Raw genomic sequence first — 21685 nt, forward strand, 5'->3', positions numbered from 1 at the left:
TTACTTTCTTGTCATGGCCCAATGTCAGATTCCTGCCCCCTAAACTCTCCACATAGTTAGAGTTTGTTTTAATCAGGACACAACGGATTCTCAAGAAGGAAGTTTATATTCACAGATCCCTAGGAACAAGAGATGAGGCACGTTACAGAACTGCATGGGAAAGCATCGTGGTGGGCAGGAGGCAGAAGCAGATTCTAATCCAGCCACTTTGCTGGGGTCTTTGCAGTCAGGAATGGGTATGCAGTCTGGGTGCATTCATTCAGTTTAGGATTAGATGAAAGAACCCAGGGAGGGCCTCTGGGGTCGAGGAATGGTATCTGGTTGTTCCATACCTGGCCTTAGAGTGATTAAGGGTGGAAGGGATGGTGGCGAGAACATGAAGATTGATAAAGATGTTTGTGCTATTGGAATTTCAGGGGGAAAGCCCTGTGTCTGAATGTCTCAATGGATTAGGTTAGCCCACCATCCCATTATGAAGATCAAAGGGACAATCAATGGTGAGCAAGAGAAAGAGGTTTTCATAAATGTGACCATATCAGGAAGACAGGACAGCAGTTCAGTCTTCAGGGGCTGACCGGACTTCAACATTTCCTTCCAAAGAGAACCAAAGGAGATAATTGGGGCACACACGTCCCACAGGGAGCACACACGTCCCACAGGGAGCACACATGTCTCACAGGGAGCACACATGTCTCACAGGGAGCACACATGTCTCACAGGGAGCACACACGTCCCACAGGGAGCACACATGTCCCACAGGGAGCACACATGTCTCACAGGGAGCACACATGTCTCACAGGGAGCACACATGTCCCACAGGGAGCACACACGTCCCACAGGGAGCACACATGTCTCACAGGGAGCACACACGTCTCACAGGGAGCACACACGTCCCATAGGGAGCACACATGTCCCATAGGGAGCACACACGTCCCACAGGGAGCACACATGTCTCACAGGGAGCACACATGTCTCACAGGGAGCACACACGTCCCACAGGGAGCACACATGTCTCACAGGGAGCACACATGTCCCACAGGGAGCACACACGTCCCACAGGGAGCACACATGTCCCACAGGGAGCACACACGTCCCATAGGGAGCACACATGTCCCATAGGGAGCACACATGTCTCACAGGGAGCACACATGTCTCACAGGGAGCACACATGTCCCACAGGGAGCACACACGTCCCACAGGGAGCACACATGTCCCACAGGGAGCACACACGTCCCACAGGGAGCACACATGTCCCACAGGGAGCACACATGTCTCACAGGGAGCACACACGTCCCACAGGGAGCACACATGTCCCACAGGGAGCACACACGTCCCACAGGGAGCACACATGTCCCACAGGGAGCACACATGTCCAACAGGGAGCACACATGTCAAACAGAGGGTTACACATGTCCCACAGGGAGCACACACGTCTCACAGGGAGCACACACGTCCCACAGGGAGCACACACGTCCCACAGGGAGCACACACGTCCCACAGGGAGCACACACGTCCCACAGGGAGCACACACGTCCCACAGGGAGCACACACGTCCCACAGGGAGCACACACGTCCCACAGGGAGCACACACGTCCCACAGGGAGCACACACGTCCCACAGGGAGCACACACGTCCCACAGGGAGCACACACGTCCCACAGGGAGCACACACGTCCCACAGGGAGCACACACGTCCCACAGGGAGCACACACGTCCCACAGGGAGCACACACGTCCCACAGGGAGCACACACGTCCCACAGGGAGCACACACGTCCCACAGGGAGCACACACGTCCCACAGGGAGCACACATGTCCCACAGGGAGCACACACGTCCCACAGGGAGCACTCATGTCCCACAGGGAGCACACACGTCCCACAGGGCAGCTAGTTTTGTTCAAGTCAGTGTGTCTCATCAATTATTTGCTCAGCCTGCTCCAAAGAAGTGCTTCTGGAGAAGTTGATACCACTGTCACCCCTTGAAGGGAGCAGCCTGGTTCTCCTGAGGTAATGGCTTGTGGAGAGCCACACCGACACCACGCGCCCTAAAGATGGCGCCTGTCGGATGCGCCAGAGCAGTACAACTCCTGGCTGGGCGGAGAGATGGGAGGACTTAGCAATCGCCTGACCTGACGTTGCTAGGCCCGAGCCTATGGCTTGCAGTGGCGTGATGTGGCGTGCTGGGACGTCATTTCAGGGATATAAGGCTCACCCTAGGAGAAGGAGGGAGCCATCAGATCGCCCCAGCTTGCTTTCTTTCTCTCTGATCTGCTCTTTCTGGAGATCTCTAGACAGCTCTCTCTGTGTGCTCTGCTTGAGAGAGTTCTCCAAGGGTTCTCTCTTGCTATTCTAAAAAAATTCTCTGGATAACTCATCTCCTGCAGATCATAAGCCCAGTCTTTTATTTTACACATCAATCTAGTCATTTACTCCAGGTTCCCTTTTGATTATCCTAAGAATCAGAACTGCTGACCCCAGCCCCTTAACTCTTAGGAGACAGCAAGCACACATTTTCTTTTAACATTGTAAAAGAAATCAGAGATCTGCCTGCCTCTGTTAATCATACAGGACAAGCCAGCCGGCTGGGACCTCATCCTGAAATCACCCTTTCTACCACACCTTGGTTTGAACACCTGTGTCCTGTGTCCTGTGTCCTGTGTCCTGTGATGACCTTGAACTCAGAAATCTGCCTGCCTTTGTATCTTTCTGACAAGCTGGCTTATAGTGTAGCTACCTCTGCTACTTTAGATTTGTGAAGTCCCTTATAATTCATACTGTATCCTTATATTTTGCATAGTTGAGAAATTATATATATATTGAACTCATGGTTTTAAAGTTTTTTTCCACAGCCTTAATGGCTGTCCTGAAGGTCTCAGAGTTTACCATTTTGCTAAGACATTAGCCACACCTTTAGCTACTGGATTCCTGCTCTCTGATCATCATGAAGTCATAACATTAACAGGAAGAATGTACCTTGATGGAGGAATATAAAATATATACATTACTATACAAACAAACCTTATACCCAAGACAGCCATCGACACTCTTGGAGCTCATATCTGTTGGCCCTGTCCTGGGGGGGCAACGATCATGTCAATCTGTCCCCAACAAGGCCAAGCAGAATTGGCAATCTTTATTTATTTATTCTCTCTCTGTCTCTCTATCTGTCTCTGTCTCTGTCTCTCTCTGTCTCTCTCTGTCTCTGTCTCTCTCTCTCTCTCTCTCTCTCTCTGTAACATAACATGGCATGCATGTGGAGATCATAGGACAACTTTCGGGAGTTGCTTCCCTTCTTCCATACCCAATCATTTGAGCCTATGGGGACATGGAGACACTCTCAATTAACAGCCTCAGTTCAAGGCAATGAAATTATGTGAAAACTCCCTTCTGAAATTCCAACACAACCCACAAAGGGTGGTTGCAACATTGCAAAGGAGCCTTGGTGCACCTCTCTGCAGAAGGTCCAGAGGAACGAGCAGCAAACACACAGAAACACTGAGAATAAATACTCTGAGAAGGATTCAGACCCAACCCTCAGGGCAAAAGGAGGGCTAGGTCAAGATGCAGTTTGTCAATCAGGTATGGATGGAGCTCAATTTCCTGAGCTGCCTGAGATTTACTAGGATGGGATGGGTCTTCTCTGAAAGCCAGATTCCTAGAGAGTGGGCTGTGATATATATACGGCATCTTCTACGATGAAACCCACAGTCAAGCCATGCTCCATGTTCTATTGCTCCACATGTTCCTTAACGGTCCCCCTAGGTGTGGCACCAGGTCCTAGAGGTGCCACGTGCACAGTTTCTCTCGTGATACCTAGTCCTTGTCATGCTGGGGTCCCTGGTGGCCTCATTAGGGCAAAGCAGCTGAAGAAATCTGAGCGACTCAGTGTGCAGCTGTTTTCCTCCAAGCTTGTTTCTGTAGTCAGGTTTGGTCCTGAGCTCTCCTGGGTGGGGCTCCCTAACTAGGCAGCAGCGAGCATAAAGATCTAGCTCAGTGTTGGGGTGGGGGCTGAGTCTCCCTCTTTCGTGTGACTGTGGTTTAAAGAGCCTCGTGTCACAAGGAGACATGCGACACTTCTGGGCTTGTGGGCTTCTCTATATGGTCCTCAAACTCCAGCTCTTCTAGAACCATAGACATGGCAGAGAAATCTTACCAAGTGTTGTTGAGTGCTGTGTTTATGTTTGGGGTAAATACACTGATCAGGAGACATGACATAAGAACAGAAGAGAACGGGGCGGGGGGGGGGAGCCCTCATTTTCCAGGACTTTTTCCACCCTGTGAGTCCAGGTGCTGCCCTGCGCTTTCTGTCCCCGTCGGACCTGCTTGATCCCCGAGGTGCTAGGGTTTCAGGGCCTCTCAGCCAGAGTTTGAGTCTCATTCAATTTTTGTTCCTTCATGACTGGACTTGGTCCTGAGTAATGAAACCAAAGAGCCTGGAAAGGTCTGAAGAAAGTCCTGGGAAGCCAGGCATGGCAGCACATGCTTAGAAACCCAGCATCTGGAAGGCAGAGGCAGGAGGACTGTAAGTCCAGGGCCAGCCTGAGCTATATCAATGTCTTATTTCAGAAAATGGAAGGAAGGCGGGAAAGAAGGAACAGTGGAGGGAGGGAGAGAATGAAGGAAGAAAGGAAAGAAGGGTGTCGCTACCCACTTCTGACCCACGGAATAAGGTAACAGCAACCGTGTTCTTCTTCAAGCGGTTTATTCAGCTATCCCTGTACAGTGCGCTTCCTCTCTCCCTCTTCTCCTCCCCGTGCATCCCCTTAAAACCTTTTCCTTGTTCCAATCAGCGATTGCCATGATGTCACTACTAATTGGCCACTCTCAGTGACGTGAGGTAAGGTGATCAGGTAACCACGCCTCTCAGCGCATACAACTCCATATATGGAGTTGTCTTTTCTCTCAAGCAATGCCTATGCCAAGCGCCACCTTGTAATGGCAAGAGCGGAGCCACTTCCCACAGAAGGGAGGGAAGAAGGAAGTGAGGCAGGGATGGAGGGAGTAAGGAAGGAAGGAAGGGAGGGAGGGAGGGAGGGAGGGGGGGAGGAAGCAGGAAGAAGCAGGAAGGAAGAGGGAGGATAGTTCTAAGCTCGAGTCCTGCTTCTGCAAACCTGAACAGACTTCTCTCTCAGCGGGAGGTTTAGACTGCCCATCCTTGTAGGTTGCAGGGTGGACTTATGGTCAGGTGTGGATATATTGCTCTCTTATCAGATAGATGTGAATAAGGACAAGTCAAGCCGTCCAGGCTGTAGCTGTCTATCATTGAGCCATATGCCTCTTACTGGGAAGAACTGACTGTGTCTGCCACCTGCTGCAGCAATGGCTGTAAAAGTCACAGGCAGCTAGTATGGTTACATCCAGGTTCTGTGAAGCATGGGGTGTGTAGCATACACAATTTGGGATGTCTTCTGTAAGGAAAAGATTGTATGACTTGGGTGTCTCCAAGTAGGACACTTAGACAGATTTCTTTAGCTACCTGGTAATTCTGCCTCTGACATCTGGATTTAATTTCAGCCTAGGCCTGGAGAATCTCTGAGGACAAACTAGCAGCTAGACAATGTTCCTTCCCCTGCATTTTTCACAGGAACATTCTCTGAGGCTCCCGGAGGAGTGGACAGGTCCCACAGTGATGCACTCTGAGCTGCCCTAGCTTGAGGGCTCCATGCCTCACTGAAGGCCTCTGCTCTTCCCTAGCAATGAGGGCACAAGCACTCTAGGCTAGAGGCCTCAAGCAAAAGCCCTCATTTCATAAGGAGGAAATGGGCCCCAAAACAGGCAGTGACTTACCTGAGGTCACACAGCCTGTGAAAGGCAGAGTTTCCAGAGGAATGTGGAACTCCACCCACTGTCTCTCCTCTTGTAAGTAAAGTCTTCTTGAAGCTGCCCTGCCTCTCCCCTGAGTTGTCTACCACAGGTCTCTAAGCTGTGTTAAACAATGACCCCTGACTCACCCCATTGTCTGCTATAGGGTGCTATTCTCTGTAATAAAACACTGACCAAAACCAACTAGGGTGGATAGGGTTGATTTCAGTTTGCAAGGGGAGTCAGGTCAGGAGCTCCAGGCAGGGCTGCAGGCAGGAGCTGATGCAGAGACCACAAGGATGCTGCTTACTGGCTTCTCCCCACAGCTAGCTCAGCCTACTCTCTTATACCACCCAAGACCACCTGCCTAGGGTGGTGTCACCCCAGTGGTCTGGGCCCTCCCACAACAACCACTAATGAAGAAAATTCCCATGTAGGGCATGGTGGCCTACACTGTCCTAGCACTACAGAGGCAGAGGAAAACAGGCCTCTAAGTTTGAGGCTAGCCTGGTCTACAGTGTGAGTTCAAAGACTATACGAGGAACCTTGTCTAAAAACAAACAGAAAGAAAGAAAGAAAGAAAGAAAGAAAGAAAGAAAGAAAGAAAGATCCCTACAGACATATCTACAGTCTGATGGAGGCGTTTTAACAAATAAACAAACAGACCAGGATGCTGTTCATCAGGAATCCACTATTTATGACAGTAGTTTTCAACCTTCCTAATGTTATGACCCTTTAATACAGATCCTCATGTTGTGGTGACACCCCAACCATAATTTTTTTTTTTTTGCTACTTTGTAACTGTAATTTTACTACTGTTATAAATCATAATATTTGTGTTTTCCAATGCTCTTAGGCAACCTCTGTAACTTGATCACATACAGTTTTTGCTTCTAACCAGAGAATGGTGCAATTTTCCTTGGCTTAGGAGGTTGGTCTTGTGTTTGACCAGATATGAACTCTTCCAGGTCAAGAAGACTGTAGTCACTTCCTAGTTCCTCCAGGTCACCTCTGACTCGGCTGTGAGCCGTGATCTCACTGATCCCACAGTTGCTATCCCAGTTTCCTGATGCCTGCCGACCCTCCCCATTCTTCCTGTTACTGTTCCCTGGCTCTCTAGAAACTGACCCTTAAGGCTGACCTCGAGTCTAAAGAGCTTTAATCCCTGGCCCCACATATCTCCAGTAAGGGCTGTCTCCCAGGTGACCCCATGCCTGCCTCTGAGCCCCAGCTAGAGCACTGATTCAGCCAAGATAGAAACTCTATAGCTCTCACAGGACTCCTGCATTGAGGAACAGTGGATATGGGTGAGTGCACCTAAGTGGCTAGGAGACACCCATTGTCCCTTGCACAGGCTCAATTCTGCCCAGGCTGTCTTAATGGCCCTAGACTGTAGGGAAGGCAGGATCCTCAAAGACATTAGTTTCCAGGAACACTCAAACACTGATGAATGGCTTCAGTTATACAAAGAGTTAAAATACAGACTTCCTTTAGTGACCAAAGATTCTTAGACACCAAAACCCAGGGGTGCTCAAGTCTCTTATATAAAATGTATAGTATTTACATATGACATATAACCCTTCCATATATATTAAGTCATCTCTATGTTATTTAGAATACCTAATACAGCCGGGTAGTGGTGGAGCATGCCTTTAATCCCAGCAATTGGGAAGCAGAAGCAGGCAGATTTCTGAGTTCGAGGCCAGCCTGGTCTACAGAGTGAGTTCCAGGACAGCCAGGGCTACACAGAGAAACCCTGTGTAAAAAAAAAAAAAAAAAAAAAAAAAAAAAAAAAAAAAAAAAAAAAAACAAACAAACAAACAACAAAAAAAAGAATATCTAATACAATGTAAATGCTATGCAGATAGTAGTACTTTGTTATTTAGGAAGGTAATGGCAAGAAGAGATTTATTTTAAGTGCATTGGTGTTTTGCCCACACATATATCTATGTGAGGGTGTTGGATCTCCTGAAACTGAAGTTACAGACAGTTGCAAACTGCTAGGTGGGTGCTGGGAATTGAACCAGGGTCCTCTGGAAGAACAGCCAGTGCTCTTAACTGCTGAGCCATCTCTCCAGCTCCTCAATTTCTTCTTCTCGATGGACTGTGATTAAAACACATAGACAGAATCAACTTAAGAGAAAGTGAGTTTATTTTTGCTCACAGTTCAAGGGTGTGGTTCATGCGAGTGGGAAAGACAAGAGGCAGGTGCTTGAGACAACTGGTCACAGTGATGCACAGTGACAGAGCCCACAAATGTACCCAGCCCAGTTAGCTTCCATTCTCTTTCTTTTTGAGACAGGGTCTTCCTATATATCCCTGCCTTTCCTGGAACTTCATATATAGACTACAGAGATCCACCTGCCTCTGTCTCAAGAGTGTGCTACCATTACCCACCTTCCTTTCATGCCCTGCCTTTCTTTTTGTGTGGCCTAAGACCTAGGGCAGTGAATAGTGCAGTCTACTGTTTTATTTTTCAAGCAGGGTTTCTCTGTGTACCCCTGGCTGTCCTGGAACTCACTCTATAGACCAGTCTGATCCTCCTGCCCCTGCCTCCCAAGTGCTGGACTAAAGGTGTGCACCACTACCACCTGGCTTAATGCAGTCTACTTTTAGTGGGGGTGGGGTGGGATCTTCCTACCTCAACTAATCGAATCAGTTTAGTATCAAGACAGTCCCTCACAGGTGTACCCAGAGGCTGCCCTAGTGAAGAGTATTTCTCACAGGCACATGCCCAGAGGTTTGTCTACTAGGTGATGCAAAATCCTGTTAATATTGAAAAATATTAACCCTCAGACTAAAACCTTAACATCCAATATTGGGCTCAAGTGGCAAATTTGATCGCATCAGAATGTCCGTTTAGGGATTCTTCTGTGAACTGTTTGCAACATGTTTTTGGATCACTCATTAATTGATGGGTTAAAGGCAGTCACTGACAGGTGCTCATTTGAAATTTGCATAAGATTTATGATTTTCCTCTTTTAATGAGTGGTTAGGAGCTGAAGTATCTCCTGCTCAAGCTGTAGGAACAGATCAAAGGAGGGAGGGAAGCAAGCAGGGGCGGGGGCAGGGTGGAAGAAGCAGAGATAAGAAGAGACAGGAAAGCCAAGAGGGTAGCATGGGAAGCGGGTGGGGGAGCAGAAAGCTCAAAGAGAAGCAGGAGAGGGAGGGAGGCACAGGGCCACAAGGAAAAAAGTGGGAGGGCTTTCCTTCTGTCCTGACGTGTGCTAATTCTCTTCTCTTGGCTTGAAAGAAGTCTTTATTTTGACTCTGCTTCGAAAAGCCCTCTCTGTCCCTCAGTCCGAGAAGGAAAAAATTATTTTCTGCCTCTGCCGTTTCCCAGGTCACCAGTTATATTAAGCCAAAGTCCCTTGGTGGCTGCTGTCTATAATTTTCCACTCCCCACCCTTTTGAGTCAGATTGCAAAATAAGGCCATTTTGAAACGTGGTTTCCTCCTGGTGCAGGCAGTGGAGATGTGACACAGGACTTTTTCTGACCCTCTACAGCTCAAGCAGGGACTTAGATTAGCAAATGGAAGGGTAGGATGAGGCAGAAGGATGCCAGGACCCCAATTGAACCACCCGGAGGTACTCTGCTCTGTACCTTTAGGGGTGGGAGAAGGACATAGACCGGATGGGAACATGGTTGGGGACCGAGTGGACAACTTGGGGGATGAGACGACACACCAGAAATTCATTCTACGCCTCTCAGGTGTTAGGAGCAAACGCTTGGCCCTGACTCCATGCCTCGTGGAGAACTGAGAAATCAGCTGTCATTGCTAAAAACAAGTCTCAGAATCCAAACGTGCCCTCTGCGGGACCCTATCTCCCATTCCGGCTGCGACGCAGCGGGCCTCCTAACCAAACCTGTTTTTCCCACCCAATCCTTTAAGTCACACTTTCTTTATTTCCAGAGGGGCTTATATCCTCCCTTAAGCACTCACGTGTCGGACTTTATCACAACACTCGCCGCCCTAGCTCGAACTTCCTTCCCAGCCCACTGATCTGCTGCGAGAGCCACAACCCAGGCTGATTTCTGACGAAGTTAAGGAATAGCAGGGTAGGCAATCTGGCCTGAGAGAAGTGAGTGGTAGCCGCAGCAGGGGGCTCGGAGGCGTAGTGGGTGGCCCGCAGCTCCGGCTTTTCTTGTGAGGGAAATGGGGAGCCATTGCAAGGGGTGCAGAGGGAAGAGATTTAGAGGGTTAAAGCCCTTGTAATCTGAAGTGACACCCCGTATACTTTTCAGAGAGCAAAGGGCTCAGATTTCGGGGTACTCACAAAGATCTTCGGGCATATGGGACCAAATTTACAGGGACCTTGAGGATAGTGGGAGTTTCTCCTTGACTGGGCAGGGAATAGGATGTCTGTGCCCTTCATCTCCCTAGATAGCAGCCTCCTTTCTGCCCCTGAACACGGAATGGGCTTAGACTCTTGCAGGTATAGGGAAAAAAAAAAAAAAAAAAAAAAAAAAAAAAAAAAAAAAAACCTTATGAAAAATGGGCAGAGAATCCTGACCTACCAAACGGAGACAGAGACATTGCCTGTAACAGAGACTCATGAAGAATAAGGCAGACTTCCTGGAGGAGGGAGACTCCACTACCTGGAGACGGAAGGCTGAAGAAAACAGCCTTTCCTTGCAATCCTCCCAAGGCACAACTGTTGGCTCTGAGTCCCCCTTCAGGCTTGACTTGACACAGGAGCGCTAATTTAAAATCCTCACTGAGAAAAGTGAGTGGCTTCAGTCCTTGACGCTTTCAGGCTCTTTCCCTCAGCTCGCCTGCACAGCATTAATAACCAATAAAAGTTAAGAACGTCACCTCCCCACCTCTCTGGAATTCCTAAGGGGGAAATGTCTGGCCTGGGGACGTCCTGGGTGGTCCCCCCAGGTAGGGAACTTCCGGAAACGCCTCCGCTCCCTAAACAATGGAAAGCTCCTCCCGTCCCCCCACCCCCGTCCCTGGAGGTGAGCTGCGACAGGTGCGGAAGGCGGGGCGGCGGCGCGCGGAGGGCGGCTGGTGGCCGGCAGGGGGCGCGGGGAAGCCGCTGAATCCGGGGAGGGCTGCAGGCCCTCGCCTGTCGCCTGCCCAGCCCCCCACTGCAGCCCAAGGTGTATTTGCCGGAAGGTCACGGTAGTCCCTTCTCTCCGGACAACTCTTTCCTTCTGGTGTGGCCGCGGGAGAGGTAGATCAGGTGAGATCCAAGGGACGATTGTCAGGACCATAAGGATCAGCGGGTTTGTGGCAGGAGAGATGCCAGAGCCTCCTTCGCCCCTGCCTTACCACTAATGGCCGCAAAATCCTGGGACTAAGCACTGGGGTAGGGACCCCCGGAGTAGGGCCCTATTTACTCCTGCAGGGCCTGGCACGTGATAGGAACCAGTCCTATTTGAGTTAAAAGAAAGAACTTTTTGTCTAGGTGCTTCTCTCGTCCTCCGGTTAATCCGGCTACTTACCTGTGTCACATAGTCTCCCTCATCTCCACTCCCCCACATCTCCATCCACCCCTACCCCGAGGCCAGATCTTCCCAGGCCTTACCACAGGCTCTTTCACTGCTCAAAGGGCCTCACTAGGTAGAACATACCACCCGCACACATGCCGCTTTAGCATAAGGATTATTTTGAGCAAAGGCAACTGAAAAGGAACAGACACAAGAAGAACCCTCCCTCCCCAGTTTGCCTAAAAGCTGGATGGAAATGTTACACGGATGTGCCTGTTCTCTGCTTTACCAGGAAGACACCTGAGACCCTTGTACACCTGGAGGTAGCACCAGAGGAATCTACGCAGCAAACATAGATTGAGGAGCCTTTGTCTCCTGGTGTTTTGTTTTTCTGGTTTGCCTTTCACAGTCGCTGCCTCTAGAGAGTCTAGTTCTTGTTTCTTCGGCCTTTCCCGTTTCCTAAAATATACACTGCTCTTTATAGAAGTCACTCCTTCCCCTATCTCCAATGTGCGGCACTTTTAATAAAATATTTTTTCTCCCGTTAATATTTGTTTAGAGATTCTGGCCAAGAACTTTCACTCCCTCACCCTATCTTCAGATACTCGGCACATTGTTTTGGTTGAATCTGTGGTATACACTAAATCTACTCGAGAGAACATAGTTTGCTCTATTCTTCCCATGAGCTGCCCGTCCCACCTTTTCTCTATCAGGCTTCTGAAGGACAGCAGCTTCAAGTCCCATTTAGTTCCTTCAGGAAGCGTCCTTTGACTGTGAGTCTCCTCAGCTCTGATCTGAAGCATGTGCTCCTTGTACCTGGTTTTGTTCAGATCTTGTATTTGTACACGTGTATCCTCATGATTTGGGGGATCAGTGTCCCTTCTTAGGGTTCTTGGTCTCATTAACAAAAAAAGAATGGATTCAAGTAAAAGGTTACATTTTTATTATAATTTAAAAGAAAAACATGCCAAGGCAGGCAAGCTGCAAATACCAGCAGCTGCATAGAGGAGGAGGTAGAGTGGAGACAGCTGGTGTGGAGGTCAGCCATGGCGAGGAGCAGGGCATTACAGAAAAAGCAGGGATGCCCACCCGCAGTATCAGAAAAAACTCTCTTAGGTTCTGCCTAACATCAAAAGAGGGGTTGTGGGGAGGAAGAAGAAGGAAAAGTTGTACTTTCTGGCTTAGGCCTCAGAACGGTAGGCAAACCCAGCTGAGCCTTATGGTTCTGCATTAGGGGAGAGAATTCTGGGAAAGAAAAAGTATAGTGTCTCATTAAAGGAAAAAAAAAGTTCTGCCTATCTCTTTAGCATGGTTTAAGGTAAAACTGTCTTTCTAGAAGTGGCCTCTTGGCCAGCTGATTAACACAGAGCAACTGTGCTATCTAGATTGTTGGGCCTTCACCTGTCACTAATTCTCTCCTCCCTCCCTCCTCATCCTAGTTTCTCTGTGTAGCCCTGGCTGTCCTGGAACTTACTCTGTAGACCAGGCTGGTCTTGAACTCAAAGATCCACCTGTCTCTGCCTCTCAAATGCTGGGATTAAGGGCGTTCACCATCACACCGGACTATTGATGGTATTCTCTTGACCACAAGGAGTTTTTCCTTAGTTGGCTTTATTGTTCTGTTATTCGACGCTTATGTACCTGGCTGTTTTCACCTACTAATTGTGAACATGGGCCAGCAGGACTGCTCGTCAGTAAAGCACTTGACACCAATCCTGAGCACCTGAGTTGACTCCATGTGATGGGAGGAGAGAATGAACTCTCTCTAATGTCTGCATATGTGCCTCCACACACACAGGCTCCACACCTACCCACATGCCTCCCCATACACACTTGTAAATAAATAAATGGAATGAAAATTAAACTGTAAGCATTTGGAAGGGGGGGGGTTCCTACACACTGCTTTTCTTCTGTCTCTTCTGTTCACACCATTCACTATTGCTGAGGATCTGCTACATTCCAGGTAGAAAGTTTAGCATGTAGGGTTTGCAAAGTCCCCACAATTAGGGAAGGGAGAAGAGGTGGGAGGTGAGGGGACTTGAGGAAAGGTGCATGTGATCTCTTCATAGAATACTCGCCAGGGAGAGGCACTCAGAGTGCAGCTAACATCCTAGAAGCATTGGGTATCCTGAACTGGGAAGTAGTCTCATGTTCTGAGGATTGGCTGCCCATGGATTCACCCACTGCTTCAGTCTCTCATTCATTTGATAAATGTTATATATATATATATAATTTATATCATATATATATGACATATATATATGATATAAATTATATATATGTACATACATATATAATTAGTTTATTAGTGTTTATTAGTGTTCTGTCTATATGTGTATCTGTGTCCTTACACAGATGTCAGATCTCCTGGAAGTAGAGTTACAGACAGGTGTGATTTGCCATGTGGTTTCTGAGGATCGAACTCAGGTCCTTTGGAAGAGCAGACAGTGCTCTTAACCACTGAACCAACTCTCCAGCCTCATTTGATAAATATTTGATGATTCCTACTTTATCTAGGTGATTTATGAGATGCATACTATACCCCAGGGCTGACTGGTGTGTGTGTGCCTGTGTGCGTGTGCGTGTGTGTTTGTGTATGTGTTTGCATGCTGGAAAGCTGGTGGTGAGTTGCTTGTCAGTTCCTGTGCAGATCAGTGGCTTCTTCTGGAAGTGGTCTAGAGGGAAATGGTGTGTTCCCAGCTGAGGCAGGAAAATCTGGTATTCCTGGAGGGCAGGAAGACACTGGCCTTACCTGAGGCCAGAGGACCATCTCTGTGGGTCACTTTGGAGTATCTTCCTCAGGTAAACATCATATTCACTTTGAAGTTCACTCTTTCTATGATCATTTGGGGTTTTCCAAACAGTCTTGGGAGGTCTTTGATGTATATTTTAGATGGAGATGTGTGATTTCCTGGGCATCGTTATGAGAAGGGCTGGGCCTAAACCTGGTATCTCCAGCCTCATCTAACAGACAACTTTTGGATACCTTTGGGGCCCCCTGAATGCTATAATTTGCACATGAGATGTGGTGTCCAGATATCCAGACAGCTGGGACTGCTGAAGAACCTGACAGATGGAGGTAATCTCTGACTCCTGTGAGGAGGGCAGGGTCCGTAGAATAGGATGTTTTTTGTGTTTCAGATCTAACTCATGGCCTCCACTCCTCTGGTCCCTAGAAGCTTCCATTCAGAAGTTTAGCTAACTAACATCCAAATCTTGATTCCTAGTGCTTCCTAATGCTTTATTTAAAAAGTATATATTTTTATTTTTGGAGATAGGCTGTCCTGAAGCCCAGGCAGGTCTTGAACTTGAAATCTTGACTCAATGTCCTAAGTAATGGTATTAAAGGAAGCATCATTATGCCTGACTCTGAACTCTAATATTGTTCCCCCAACTTCACTTCATTTAAAGAATCCACTCCCTAATTCTAACTGGAATATATCACTCCAACGGACAAATTGCCCCCTCCCAAATTCTTATGAGGGATGAACCTATACCTCTTTCTTATGCTTTGTACAACCCAGTGCAGTTTCGAGCATCGCTAAGCAAGGAGAAGGATGGAAGTGGAAGCACAGACAGCTGGGGAACGTTGTTGTTAGTAAGGAAGCAGCCTTTCCCCTCTCCAGGTATCTAGGTCTTCAGGCCTTTCTGGAAGGAAGGGACAGGGGCTACATTGTATGACTCTCTGGGTATTTTCTTGAAAGATCTCAACAAGCAAGTCTTTCCAGACAGAGGAAGTCCTAATGGAGACCTGCTAGAGACCCAAGAGGAATACGTGAACTATCTGATATCCCAGACAGGCTGGGTGAATCAGATATGTACTTCCTGCTCTTGGGAAGATTGCCATATGGGGCAACTGTTTTGTTCTGTTTGTTGAGTGTCTGCAGTGGGCTAGGTTCTCAGGTAAAGTGCTTTTCCATGTAATATTTTATCCAATTGCTCTCACTCTAGGGCAGTGGATCTCCACCTGTGGATTGTGACTCCTTTGGGGGTTGAAGGACCCTTTCAAAGGTGTTGCCCAAGTTCACTGGAAAACAGATATTTACACTATGATTCATAACAGTAGCAAAATTACAGTTATGAAGTAGCAATGAAAATAACTATGCCTAGGGCCATCACAGCATGAAGATTTGTTTTAAAGGGTCACAGCGTTAGGAAGGTTGAGAACCACTGCTCTAGAGAAAAGAACAACAGGTCTGTTGTGTAGATGAAGTATCTTAAGTTCTGAGATTGGTAATGATAAAATTAGCAAGTAACCGACTCTGGCTCTGAGTTCTTCTGTCAGCATTACCTCTGGATGGGCAGGGAGTGTTCCTTACCCCTGAAGTCTGCTTTTGAACAAAGTTGCCCAGGCATACCTCAGTCCCCGAGCAAGCTGAAGGGCTAGAGGATCGGTTTTATTTTCTCCAAGGCCCTGCCCACCAGGACAAGCCTCCCTATCAGGTTCTAAGTCTGGGGTGGAGCTGTTAGCAGCCCAACCCATCGGGAGAGGGCAGAGCAGTGGCTCCTGGGGGCTGAGGTGTATTGGTGTCTGTCCTTTCTGCTTTCTTGTGGACTACTAAGGTTCTGAGTCACAGTCAGGTCCTGGTGTACTCTGGTTTCTTGTTACCGTTACCGCTGATTTGTGCACAAAGCCTTTAATAAGCAGTTCTGCTTCCTCTTCATGGTTACTGGAAAGTAACTTATAAGTCAGGTAAGGAAGGAAACCTTAAAGGTACAAGGTGACCATTAAAACTGGACCTAATAAATACAACACACGGCATCTGTGAAAATAACAGCATTCTGGATGCTGAATTTTTAAAAGACAAATTATTTCATTTAATTAAACAACATAACTTATTTACTTTTATTTTATGTACATTGGTATTTACCTGCATGCCTGTGTGACATGGATTCAGTGTGTCTGTATGTAGGTGTCAGATCCCACGGAACTGGAGTTACAGATATGGTTTCCTACATGGTAAGTAGCCATCCCCATGTAGGTGTTGGGTGTTCTTAACCACTGAGCCATCTCTCCAGCTCCTCTGAAGACCACATTTAATGCAGAATAGGATCTAGGTGATTTTCCTTTTGCAATATATATATATATATATATATATATATATATATATATATATATCTCAATAATGTGTGAGAAGAGCTAGGGAGAAGGCTTGCTGACTTGCTTTCCACTTTTCTGCTCAAACCTTCAATGCACTTTCACAATGATTAACTCATTTTAAAGAGGTGAATTTGTTCACTCTATATTGGCACCATCTTGGTCAAGCAGGGATAGAGGCTAAGTTCTGTGTGGTGGGTAGAGAAACAGAAGCTTCAAGGTTAGATAATGTGTCAACGTATGTGTGATAAAGTCCTATCCACATACTGGTCTTCTGTTTCCTAGCCACCCCCCCACCCCCCCAACTGTTCTGGAGAGTTTCTCCTGGGAGCTCTGAGACTCCCAGAACAAGTTTCTTCAGAGAGCTTATGTCTGGAGGCTCCAGCCCCTCCCATCCTTGGTGCCATCGACAGGGGGAGTTGAATGCTGAGTACCAAAACAAAGCCCTCTGCCTTTGGGTGGCAGTGGGTGGGTCCTTGTTCCAGGGAAGTAGAGGCAGTGAGAGAGAAGTCAGTAGGAAGTCAGAGCTTGCCCTCTCAGTGTTCCCAGCACAGAGCATCCACCACTTGGTTGTCTTCCCCTCCTACACTGCTTTCTTCCAGACTTACTCTGGGAATGACTGAGAACCCACCAGGTTCTGTGCAGAGCGGGACAAGCAGTAGGAACTGATGTACAAGATCAGCAGGGAGGAGAACTCAACTCATCTATAATAAAGCCAGCCTGCAGCTTCACTAACAGGTAAGAGAACTGGTCCCCAGCAAGTCAGCAAACAGGCAAAGATGATGTCTACGTGTATTCATCACTGAAGAGATAGCTCAGTACTTGCTTAGCAACTGTTAGGACTCCAGTTCAATTCCAACCACACCCACACACATGCCCTCTACCCCACAGATATCAAAGATGAAAAACTACAGGAACACAAAATGTCAAACTACAGAGGGGTCATAGAATGAAATTTTACTTTCTTTACTCTGTAAATATATTAGGTGTCCATTAATAATTTTATTACAAATAAAATAACCCAGGGAAATATGATGCTTTGTTACCAATGATGAAAAGTTGGCCAGAATATCAGAGAAGGCCTCAAGAAGAGGAAGCTAGACCAGCTCTTCACTCCAGCACCATCATGGCGTCTTCTTCAGGATCACCTCTCAACACTTGCCTGTGGACCTGGTTTTTCTACCGTTTCAGACTCTGTTCTTTTTCTTCCCTGAGTCCCCTCTTGGCACACAGTCCAGTACTTAAGTCCAATAGGAGAAGGGTGTCTGAGAAGTTGTGGGCTTGCCTCTGAGACTTAGCCAGTGCTTTTGCAAAAGCTGTTCTGGGTGAACAAACCTCTGTGCCTTTGTCTCTGCCTACCCCGTCCCCACATCCCAACCCCCGCCCCGGCTCCCACTCTCAGCACATTCATCATTGTATCTAGGAAGGCTTCCTGACTTCCTTCACAGGCTAGCCTCCCACTGACTGCCTTCTCAGCACCAACCACACACTTCCTTCTGCAGTTATTATTTTGCATTTATTTCCGTGATTGCCAGATTTGTGTGTTTCTCTATCCCTGCTATCTCCCACCAGGAAGACAAGCATGTCCTCTGTTGATGCTCCCTGCACTATCTCTACCACTCAGCAGGCTTCTTGCCTGGGAAACTTTCAATAAATAGATGTTGATGTTCAGATAGACAAGCGGCAGATGCTGACAGCCGCTAGATGAGCCTGCAGGATATAACAGGCCAGCAGGAGGGGGTGATTACAAGGGTTGCACCTCTGAGGTGGAATTCGACTGGAAATCAGGGCAGGCCCTCTCTGCGTGGCTGAGTAGGCTGAGTAGGCGCCTGCCTTGGTGTGATTTCAGGGTCACTAGAAAGGCTCTTCACCCCCACTCCAGCGCCTGACAAAAAGAAGACAAGGCTTTTGCTTGCTAAAGCTTCAGAGCTCCTGAATCCCACGGTTTGGGGGCTCATGAAGCTTAGGTGCATTCACTTGTGCTAAGGTGTGTAGAGACGGATAGAGGCTTTTCTCAGAGCAAATGATGGTGGGGAGGGAGAAAGGAGGAGATGGAATGGGAAAGAGACATAGAAAGAAAAGACTCAGGGTCAACCTTGAACTACAGCGTTATTTTGCTTGTTTCTTGTACCCACCACAGTCCTACTGAGTATTAGCAGCCTTTTTGGTAAATCTGATTCTGCAATGTTTTACATCTGGAAAACTTTCAACAAAGATGGCGTTCGGAAGCCTGGCTCGGAGGCCCCAGGATGACAACCTAATTACGTTCCTTTTAATAGCTCCTTCCCAAGTGCTCAGTCAGGGACATCTGCTGCGCTGCGGCTGCACCTTCAGGGAGGAATATTTTTAACAGCACCATGCCACAAAGGGAAACTTCTGAAGGCCAGATGAAAATGGCCTCTGTGTTCCTGCCCAAGGCCCACGTAGGGCCGGCAGCTCTCTGTAGCGCGCCTTCGGCCCATCCCCCAACAAAGGCAGGCTCCTTTACACAGCCAAGCAAGCACAGGGCTGTTAGAAAATGATTGTTTTTCTCTTCTCAGACTTCAGAGGTAAATTTAACATTCCAGGCTGCCCCACCCAGCTTTCTATGCTAGCCAGGGTTTTAAAACTAACCTCCAGGCGCCCCTCTCCCACCCCCTCATATGTTCTCTGGAACCCAGCCTCTCTAGGCCACGTGATCTTACCTTGTAGCTGAAGGTCCCCACTCAGGCTCTTATGTCAGAGGAAAGAAACCTAAAAGCTCGGAACCCAAGAACTTAGGACTTTAATACTCGGCTTGCTAGGAAAGGCAAAGACTGATGGACAAAGGAGATGTGCCTTCATTTTGTCTTGATTTTATTTTTCTGACAGGATGCTACTATGTAGCTGTGGCTGTCTATATAGACCAGGCTGGCATGGAGATCACCCTGCCTGCCTCTGCCTCCCCAGGGATAGGGTTAGAGCACTGTGCAGTGCTCACACTTATTTTTTTTTAGGACAAAGTCTTGTTATGCTTCACAAGCTGGTTTTGAACTAACAATCCTCCCTTCTGAGTGTTGGGATTCCAGATGTTTGCCACCATGCCTAAGGGTAGAAGAATGTGTCTTGAGAAGTCTTAGATCAACTATAAAAGTACAGGTAGAGATGGGCTATTCCAAATATTTTCTTTCTTAGACCAGAAGCTGGAGGCCCAGAGAGGACAAGATGCTTGCTCAGGGACTTGGGGTCTTAGCAGCATTCAGACTCCAGTTTCAGCCACACGGTTCACTAGTTTATCCCAACTTATTGGCAGACCCTTGGCTGAACAGTGACCTGGTTCTGTAGGAAGCTAATTTTCTATGAGACAGGAATGCCTGTGGTGCACTAGGGGACAACTAAGCTGATGGTCCCTGGTCCCAGATGCCCACATGCCCTTCAGGAGAGAGCAGCTACAGGATGAATGAGCTGAGTTGTGTTGCCTCTGAGAACCTCCCACCCACCAACTGATTAGTTTAAAGATAGCTGCTTCTTCTCCATCTCCTCCTTCTCCTCCTTCTCCTTCTCCTTCTCTTCCTTCTCCTCCTTCTCTTCCTCTTCCTCCTCCTCTTCTTCCTCTTCTTCCTCTTCTTCTTCCTCCTCCTCCTTCTCCTCCTCCTCTTCTTCCTCCTCCTCCCCTTCCTCCCCCTCCTCCTCCTCCTCTTCTTCCTCCTTTCCTGAGCTTTTAATGTGTCCTAAGGGCTGTGGAGGTAAGGGTAAGAACCCCTACTTTACGAGATGTTCTGCTTCCTCCGAGAAACCCATGAATATCTGACTCAACAGTTTGCTTCATCCAGTGCATGTCGCTGCCTTCCTGGGCTATCATCCTGTCATTACCGACACTCTCACCTTCAGTTCCCAAGGCTATACCACACATTCAAATCCTGGAGAAGGTCTCCAACAGGCTCACTTTGCCTCTGGCTTCACATGCCCGGATCTTGGGTACTTCCCCAAGGGAGCAGTGGGTTCCCTTGAACATTCCGTTGCTGTGCCTGGGTGGCTTTTGGGTACCTCAGGTGCAGGCAGCAATATGGCTAGGCAGAGGTGAGCTACTTGGTGACATAACCCAGCAGTGACTTCTAACACCACAGGAACAATAATTAAGCCCATGATCAACAGATATGAAGAAGGTTGGCGAGGATGTACAAATCTGCAACAAGGCCAGCTCTGAGGTGAACTTGCCTCAGTTGCAGCCTTTGTCGAGGCCAAATGGCTGCTCTGGCGACTGCTGCCACACTAGCTATCCCTGGGTCCATAGCAGACTCTGCTCTAAGCACTTCCATCTGTTACCTCATGTTATTTTTTTTTTTTTTTAAGATTTTATTTTACTTTTATTCGCCTGTTTGTATGGGTATGTACATGTAAGTGCAAGTGTCTGCAGAGACAGAGAACATCTCAGCTCCTAGATCTGGTGTTCTAGGATCCGTGAGTCCCCCATGTGGGCGCTAGGAACTGAACTGGTAGGAAGCCGCGGTTAGCCGTGATACATTCCGCCATTGCAAGATGGCGGTGCTGACATCCCGTGTCTCCACAAGTAAACAACTGACTGCGCAGGTGCAAAAGGCAAAAAGCGAGCCAAAGTCACTGCCCATCCCGGGGCGTATTATGGGTAATGAGTGAACAGCCAATCAGAAGTGAACACGTCACTCTAGGGTGTATTTAAGCAGTGCCTTTTCCGGGCTTTCCGTCTTTCCACTTCTGCTTATACAAGAGTAAAGCCTTGCTGTAGTAACCACCCGAACACTGCCTCACGGGTCTCTTTCGCAGGCGAAGGGGACACGGAGGGGCTCGGAACATGAACTCCTTCCTTTGCAAGAGCAGCAAGTACCAATAACTGCTGAGCCATCTCTCCAGGCTGTTCTATTGGCATTGTGTTGTTTGTTTGTTAACACAGGATACAATACATATGTACCCAAAGATTAACTTGACCATTTTATTCTCCTGTCTCTATCTCCTGAGTCCTGGGATTATAGGCACACTATCTAGGAATAGGGATTGAACCCAGGACCTCATGCATGCTGGACAAGCACTTTACCTGACTGAACTTCACCTAACTGTCTCCAGCCCAGGGCAGTTCTTTTTTCAGTTAGTTGGGTTTGTACTTTTGAGACAGGAATATCTGTTTCACTGAAGAACACCTAAACTAATGATCCCTGGACCCATGCAACCCAGGCTGGCCTCAAGATCATTATGTAGTTGAGGGTGACCTTGAACTATTGCTCTTCCTTCTTCTCCCTCCATATGCTGGGATCATAGACAACCTTGTGCCACCATATAATCTCTGCTTGTTTCTATTTTATATTTTTTAAATTTTTAAAAATGTATACTTATTTACTTTCTGGGTTTTTTTTTTTTT

At 47.8% G+C, this 21685-nt stretch overlaps 1 long non-coding RNA gene across 4 annotated transcripts in view; it reads left to right on the plus strand.

Annotated features, from left to right (window-relative positions):
* Nucleotides 1-10821: 10821 nt before the first annotated feature.
* Nucleotides 10822-21685, plus strand: part of LOC143443940 (uncharacterized) — a 30669-nt gene continuing 19805 nt past the window's right edge. For 3 of the 4 annotated variants that reach the window (XR_013113395.1, XR_013113396.1, XR_013113394.1), the window contains exons 1-4: nucleotides 10822-10990; nucleotides 14131-14316; nucleotides 14942-15140; nucleotides 16938-17073. This is a non-coding gene — a long non-coding RNA (uncharacterized LOC143443940). Of the gene's footprint in view, nucleotides 10991-14130; nucleotides 14317-14941; nucleotides 15141-16937; nucleotides 17074-17360 lie in introns of all 4 variants that reach the window. The other variant, XR_013113393.1, reaches the window with a different exon arrangement.

Source organism: Arvicanthis niloticus, chromosome 11, assembly GCF_011762505.2.
Source record: "Arvicanthis niloticus isolate mArvNil1 chromosome 11, mArvNil1.pat.X, whole genome shotgun sequence".
NCBI classification, from domain to species: Eukaryota; Metazoa; Chordata; class Mammalia; order Rodentia; family Muridae; genus Arvicanthis; species Arvicanthis niloticus.